Source organism: Crocodylus porosus, unplaced genomic scaffold (assembly GCF_001723895.1).
Source record: "Crocodylus porosus isolate Cpor-Errol unplaced genomic scaffold, CroPor_comp1, whole genome shotgun sequence".
Classification (NCBI taxonomy): Eukaryota; Metazoa; Chordata; order Crocodylia; family Crocodylidae; genus Crocodylus; species Crocodylus porosus.
In genome coordinates this window covers 27,826,169-27,834,423 of record NW_017728917.1, presented here as the reverse complement: position 1 = coordinate 27,834,423, position 8,255 = coordinate 27,826,169, and positions in this window count along the sequence as shown.

Below are 8,255 nucleotides of genomic sequence, written 5' to 3'. Positions count from 1 at the left end.
GAAACGGTCTTGCAGGAGTTTGTGACCGATCAATATTCTACTTTGGTCAATGGCTAAAGTATTAAAATAGAACTATTTCTGGCAGATTTTTTTTCTACTAATAACTGGTTATGTTGGGGATATTTTAGGACATGTTCTCACCCATCTCTGCCTTGAAAGTTTAATATAATTTATGCTTGGGTAGAAATTTAGTTACAATTTGCCTTCATTCCCACAGCAACCAAGTTATGGTGTATGAGCTCAGAGGGATATTTTGCAAGCAGTAGTAAGGGTTTGTTTGTGTTTTACCTCATAAAGATTTACAACTGTTCCAGTTGCCCAAAGTTATCTAATGCTCCAGTGAGGATATAAATGAAGTAAACTTTCAGTTCCAAAATGTATGCAGACTGTGTATAGCAGCTCTTCTGCTATGCAGAATTCTGAAGCGTAGTTAGTCTTGCTTGTGAACTGTTGCCCATGCTAGCCTGCCTGTGCTAGAAAGAGCAGGCTGGCACAGGTAATCAGTAGCTGTGACGATGTGGCAGCATATGCTTTAGTACCCACTAGAATAGAGACCTTTGGGAACCCCTGGTATACATTGTACTTGCTCATGTGCTGAAGCCTGTTGATGCTATATATTCACTGCTGCTGTTCATATGCTGCCCAGATATACTAGCACAGGGATGACCAACTTCAGAGCGGCCAGGGACTGCATGCCATGCCAGACATGATCCCTTGGCTGCACACCATGCAGATTGCATGGCATGGGGCTGCATGGATTCCCAAGGACTGTTGCCATATGAGTAGCATGAGCCCAGCCACATTCTCACCCACTGTCAGAGCAGTGGACTCCTTTTCCCCCTGCCCTGCACAGCCACATAGCCCTGCCACAAAGATGCTGGCTGCCTCAGTAGGACTGTAGCAAGACATATTTCCAAAACTTTCCTGCTGAAGGCAAATAGCTATTGGGTGAGCCCTGCTTGGGCTTAGCTCATAATCAGGGATATGAGTTTTCCATTTGCCATGGAAAAACATGGAAAAATGCTGGTTTTCTCCTTTAAAGGAGAAAATCTATTTTTCTCCTTTCTGCATCATGAGTGACTGGTGCCTCCTGAATCTGGCCAGGCACCTGCAGAAGCTGCTGATGGCAGCGGCCCTGTCGGGGGGCACCAGCGCTGCCAACAGTGTCAGCCATCAGGCGGAGCACTGGCCCCTACCAGTCACCTATGTTCTGCATTTTTGCCTTTTAAAAAAGAAAATCTGCATTTTAAAGGAGAAAAATGTGGGGAACTATGGGTTTTCCCATGCAGGCTGGCAATTCCAGGACCTCCTGCTGGGAGACAAAAATGGCACCAAGTTTAAAACCACAGCTTTTGTATTTGCTTCTCTGCTGGCTGAGAGTGGGGCCCCTCCACCACTGGGGCTGAAGAGGGCAGGGCTTGGGCCAAGCCAGGGCAGGGCCGGCCAGGAGTGTTACACTGTGCCTCTGTGGGTGCATGGGTGGTAGCACTGGGAAGGCCTTGAGGGCTATAGCCACCCCAAAGTTCAACTTAGCCCCCAACCAGTGCTGCCACCCACTCACAGACATGCAGTGTGGCACTCCCGGCCTGACCCTGTGCGTCTTCACGGCCGCACGGGAAACAGCCAGGCATCAACTCCCTGCAGGTAAGTCTAAAGGGCCTGTAGGGGAAGCTAAACAGAGCTGTGGGCAACTTGTGGCATGGGGGAAGGTGTGATCAAGAGTGGAGAAGGGGGGGTCCTGTGAGAGGAAAGTGTGTGTGTGTGTGTGTGTGAAACAAAGAGTGAAAAAATTGCTGGTGGTACTTAAAGGCTATATCATTTTAAATTGGTATCCTAAGTCAACCACTGAAAGATCAAATAAAAGGAAGTAAAAAAACAAATGTAAAAAGAAATGAAGAGGAAGTAAATTAAAGAAGGTCTCATGTTGATAAACTTGAATTTGGGGTTGGATTCTGCAGGGTGCTGGTCGGCCTTCCCAAAGTAGGAGTGGTGAGGGAAGGTCCTTTTGGGGGAGCTACTGCCCAACCTGGGCAGTTTCTCTGGGGTTGCACCCTGGAAATGGGAGGGGGAGTTGACTTGGTGCCAGAACTGCCCCCTGGCCAGTATTTTTCAGGGGTTGGAAAGTTTGTTCACCTAGAACAGGAGTGTCATGGAAGGGGACACTCCATCCTGGGATGCTGGAGAACTGCAACTTGGGCCGCTCATCTGTGGGGGATGGTCACACATTAATGGAACATGAGCTGGGCAGCATGGATCACAGATAAACCTGGCCTGCGAAGCGTGCTTAAAACTAGTTTAAGATATTAATGTGTGGATAATCCGGTGGTTAAGACAGTGGTCACCAACCCAGGGATCCCAGCCTATAGGTAGATCCTGGAGCCACTTTTGGTAGATCCTGGACAGGGGGATAACTGGGCATGTGCGCATGTGCCCACCCACTGATCCTGGCCCCAGCAGGTCAATCTGTTGGGAAGAGGTGGGGCCAGATCAAGGACCAGGAGCAGGGGAAAGTGGGGCCCCACCCTAGCCAGGTGGTGAGAGGATTGGAGCCCAGGGGGCTCCTCCAAGGGCACAGGGCGGGGCTCCCCACATCTCTGTGGGGGCGGAGGCAGCAGAGACTGCCTCCACTGTGCCTCAAGCCCTGCTGCAAGCTTGCCACATGCAGGTACAGCTCAGCTCAGCAGCAGGGACTCACATGGGGGCAGCCCCAGCCTAGCTGGGTCTGGGAAGACTTGGCCATCCCCGCACATGGCTGGGGGGGGGAAGTCCTGCCACTGGGCACAGCCTGGCGGAGGCCCTGGGGGTCCATGCCCTCCCATTTGTGCTCCGGGCACAGTGGACAGCCTGCAGCAGCAGCCGCCTTGACCCGAGCATGAGTGAGGGGGCACAGACCCCCGGGGCCTCTGCTGGGCTGTGCCCAGCGGTGGGAGCCCCACCCACACCCATACCCCTGGACTGCAGAGACTTCCAGACCTGGCTGGGCCAGGGCTGGGGCCCAACACCACGTATCTCTGGTTGCCAGGCAGGTGTGGCTCAGTGCAGCTGTCACAGAAGTGGGATCATGCCCCAGCCTGGCCAGGTCTGGGACACTCCACGGTCCAGGGGCATGTGAAGCAGGCACGAGGTAGATCCTGGGTTGCCCTTTAGTTCCAAAAAGTGACCTTCACTATAAAAAGTTTGGAGACCACTGGGTTAAAAGCTCCAGGACGTGCCTAAAATTAGGCCCTTAGGAACTGTCCGGATGTCACCTAATCCACCTTTCAAATAAACCCAAAACAAAGTAAAAAACTCATGGCTCACATTCATACATGGTGTGAACATTTGACTCCCCTGGGACAACTAGCAGTGACGCACCTTGTGCCACCACTAGTTGTCCCCAGGGAATACCTGTGCCACACATCCTCTCCTGTGCAGCAGGTTACCCCAGGGGTGGTTGGAGCCCAGTGCTGGCCCCAGCAGCCTTACCTGGGGTTCTGGGGGCCTCCTAGGACTGCAGCAGTCGCAGTTCTGCTGCGCACAGCCTGGCTGACAGCTGCAGAATGGCTCTGGGCAGCCTGGTTCTGCTTTTGAGCGTGCACCACTCTGCTTTTTTTCTCTGAAGGTTTTTGTGGGCCCCTGGATATCCCTTGCAGCACGGAGAACAACTGAAAGTGTGGTATGGCCATGGAGTGCAGAAGAATGCAAACATGAGCTACTTTAGAAGTTCAGCAAGATATATGTTAAAAAAAACTGGGAAGGTAAAAGCAGTCTAGTTACCAGTAATAGCAAGGAACAATCTGTCAAATTACGCAACTTTTATTGAAGTTAGATGATAGCTTCACACCATCAGAGATTCTGTGCCTCAGAAGACAGTATATATATCTGGCATATGAAGGATAATTAAAGTTAGTAGTATTTCAGGAAAACTTTTTAAAATTTAGGAAGCTACCAGTGAGGTACTGTTTGCTATGGTGGTGCATTTATTTATTTATCTATTTGGCTATTAAACACATGACTAGCTCAAATATTCACTTATGTTAATATGTCTGAAAACTAACTGCACATGTTCAGAATTTAACTAGCAATATGGTCATCACTGAATTTGGGAAGCTAGAAAAACACAAGTGTTTTTTGCCTTTTCTGGTGCACCTGGAGCAGTAATAGACAATGAATACAGAGCTACTTCAGCACAAATAGCAACACCTTTCTCTGCCTTCACTTAATCCACTTTTGTAACTGCACCCCTTTTCGTGACATTTAGGTTTTTGATTCTTTCAAACAGACCTTTCTGGAACCTGCACCACTGTTCTACAGCACTTTTCGAAATAATTTTTTATGAACAAATTTTAGGACCAACAAGAAGAGTTTACAAGAGGTGAGCTTCAAAACCTAAATGTATGGTTTTCTTGCACTTTTTCCTGCAGTTACTGGTGCTAGCCCAGAAAACTGGATTAGAACTGGTCTCGCCCAAGATAGATGTTCCAATAATGTAAATTTTACAGTGATCAAAACTAAAATGACATCAAAATCAGTGGAGAGCTGGAAGTGGAAAGAGATTCAGCAAGTACATTGAAAGAAAGCAATAAACAGTAAAGTAGCCCCTGGAGATTAGGGCAGCAAGAGATTTATTAGTGGTGCTTTTACATTTCATAGAGGAAATAAAGAGCACAGATAAAACATTGGGGACGTGAAGCTGCAGCCATAATCACTGCTCTAGAGGAATTTTATTCTTCTCTTCCCTCTTTAACACCATCTTGCTAGCACTTTTTCAAGTAACCAGGCCTTAGATGAGTGGCACCAGGATGTGATCCACACAGCACTTTATCTTGAGAAATCCAAATTACATACACGTGAGAAACATTCAAACAAAGCTTTAAAAAAATGTATAGCCAGACAGGCAACTAACTGCAGGGATAATGAGCAGGATGAGAAGATGTATATGCTCTGAATGATATTTATGTTCCACTACATTCATTTGTTTGCTTAAAATACAAGTTTCAATAGAAAAAGTATTCTATCTTTTCATTTTTTAATAATTATGCTAGGTGCAAATATAAACTGAGGCTAATATAAATTAAAGATTGCAGCAGGGACAAATGCACAAAACTGCTCCATACCTAGACCCACTTTAGGGCATTAAAGAAAGATTGATAGATATTAATTCATCTCTTAAATGTAAAACTGATTTTTTGTTGATGATGAAGTAATGTTCCTCCTTTATAGGAAAGATTCATGCTCTGTTTGAGTTACTGTTAAAATTTCAAAACTAAAGGACATCTGTTGTACAGGGAAGAAGAAAAACCTGGAGAAAAATTACACGATTAATTACTCTGTTTTGACATGTGGAATCAAATTCAGACCTGGCCAATCCAGTCTAAATTTGTTCCTGGTGGCTTCCATGCACGTTAATGCATGTAAAGTCCTTTCATGTAGCATGCCAGAGGTTTCGATTAAAATAGTATTTAAAAAGACTGGCTTTATGGCTGTATATTATAACCAGGGATCCTGGTGTGTCTCCCAAATTCTCTCGTATAAAACCCCCAAAATCCATGTTTTTCCATGATTAAAATGAAATATCACTATATGTATGTATATGTGTGTAGCAGTTGAACACACTGTTTTATTGATCTATTTACATTTTTAAGCAATTTGGAAGCCTATCGGTGCCTTAGTCATTATAACAAAATACATTCTAAATACCTATATGTTTTAGTATTTGATTTTGGGTTTTTTATCACTGAAAATCAGAGCTTACCCTGCCCCCTTCACTCAGCACGACATGGGTGCAGCTGCAGATATCCACCCCCCACTGCTTTGTGGTGCTGAGCAGCCCTGATATGCCATTGCCTGCCTCCCAAGCTACAGGCCCCATAGCCCAACCGGTGCCCCTTACGCCAGACTCACAGTTCCCTGGCCCTGCCAGTGCCCCTCACTCCCAACCCACAGCCCTTTGTCCCCACAAGACCTGCCAGAGGGGTGGCCCCAGCTGCCAGAGCTGTGGGGCCAGGACCCGCAGCACCTGTCCCTCCCTCCCCCTTGAAGCAGCTCCTGACCCCAGTCGCTGCTGTGGCCAGAATAGAGCACTACTGCCACCACCCTGCCGTGGGCAGCACAGCTGAAGCATAGCTGAGAGGAGCCTGTGGAGGAGGGACTATGCAGACTGCTTGCTTTGGGGCTCAGGGCTCCCTGCCTTGCTGCCCTCCCCCAGGGGCCTCCACAGTCCAACAGGTGGGACCCAGCATGGGAGCACAAAGAGGCGTGGTGCTGCTGCCACTGCCACAATTGCTGGCAGTCCTGCATCAGCCGTGCCACCACAGCAAGGCACCCCCTGCCTGCCCCTGGGGGGGCACAGTTCTGCACCATCATGCCTGCTGCTGTTTCCAGCAGGGAGCCAAAAATGGCACCAAGTTTAAAACTCTGTCTTTCATTTTCCTGCTGATGAGGATCCCAGGACCCTGAATTGGTAGTGGCCCTGGGAATCCACCTATGGCTGGGGGAGGCATAGGAGGCACAGTTAGAGCCCTGGATAGCTCATTGAGGGGAACCGGGGGACTCCCACGGTGCACACCCTGGGGGAGGCATGGGAGGCATGTGCCCCCTGGATTTGTGTGCAGGGCAGAGGCAGACTGCCTGCTATGTGGTGGGCTCTGCACCTCGCAGATGTTGCCTCCAGAGCTGAATGTGACGCCGTGCACATCCTGCCATCAGGTGGGCAGGGGATGTGGCACAGCCTGGCTACAGGACACATGGGATTGCTCGCAGCTCCTGAGGCAACAGCAGTGGGGCGCAAAGCCCAGCCCACCTCTGCCACATGCACAGATCTGGGGGGCACATGCCCCCACGCCTTCTCCAGGGTGTGTGCAGCAGCAGGAGCCCTCCCACACCCCTGGATGAGCCACCCAGAGCTCCAAACATCCCACCACCTGCTCCTGGGCCCTATTCACCCCAGCCCCTGCCCCACCTCTGCCCCACTTCCTCCCTTACCATGCAGGCCTCAATCTTGCCTGCCCCATCCTTTCCCTCCCTGACACAGCTTCCCCCCAACACACTTACCTGCTGGGCACTGCTCCACATGTTGTATCTGCATGCACCCCTCCCCCTGGCTTTCTACATACCACTGGTGGTACATGTACCACAGTTTGGGAACCACTGTTCTAGACCAAAGGTGTAACTACTCCAAATTCAAGCTAACATTAACACTGATCAACATTTGAGCAGCTCAGAGTGCAAAACATAAGGCCGTAAGTTGAATTTAAACTCTAGGCTCCCTAGTATGACGAGAGAGATCCAAATCTAAATAGTAGTCTATTTAAATAGAATAGTAGTCTATTTAATTAGAAAGCCACATTTTTTTACCTTGTACCCAGCTAGAAGCAACAAGTTTTCCTTTGATAAAAGGTCTGTGGGATTCAAGCCAACTCAACGTGATTGATTTCTAATTTGTGTTGGGTGACATAGCTGGCAGGATGCAACATGGATATGGTTTTGTTGTGATAAGTTTGCTGTGCACCAAATAATAGAAATTCTTTGTATAATGATGTGCATCTTGCAGATTAGGTTCTTTCAGGTGTAATAGAAGAAGAGATTTAAAAAAAAAATTCAATAGAATCTTGCTTTAGGATAAAGAATATTTGGATTTTCAGTCTCAGAGGTCTACTGAAATATATCTTTAATGGAGGGAAAACTTGTTTAGATCTTTCTGTGGCTGTTAGGTACAAAACAAACACAAATTTCTTATAAGCAATCCACACACAAAGTTTCAAGTTGTATGCATCTAGATTTTATAGTTTGATATATTATTTGACATTTTACTTTGTCAGTTTTCTCTCATTAGTTTTGCTCCATTTCTAGTCTTGCAGCTGACAATGAATTCAGCTTAGTTTTTTCTAAATCTTGTGGTTCCTAAAAATACCCAAATACTTGCCAAATTTCACTGGCTTTAAGATCTTGTTCTCTGATTTTTGAACTTCAGGGTTTAACTCATAAAAAAAAAAAAGTTTTGGTAGAGCAAAGCCCCAGTTTTTTAGCAGAACTGATTATGGAAAACATGCCACAAAGGAATTTGAGAACTGCTGTAGCTGGAATTTTGCCATTTGAAAAACTGTTTAAAATCTGGAGTTAAAAAAAGGAACTTGATAGCAAATGAAGATGCATAGAACAGGCAAGCCATGTGTCAGAGTGCATAATAATTTCATAGATTTCATAGATTTCATAGACATTAGGGCTGGAAGGGACCTCGGGAGATCATCGAGTCCAGCCCCCTGCCCAAAGGGCAG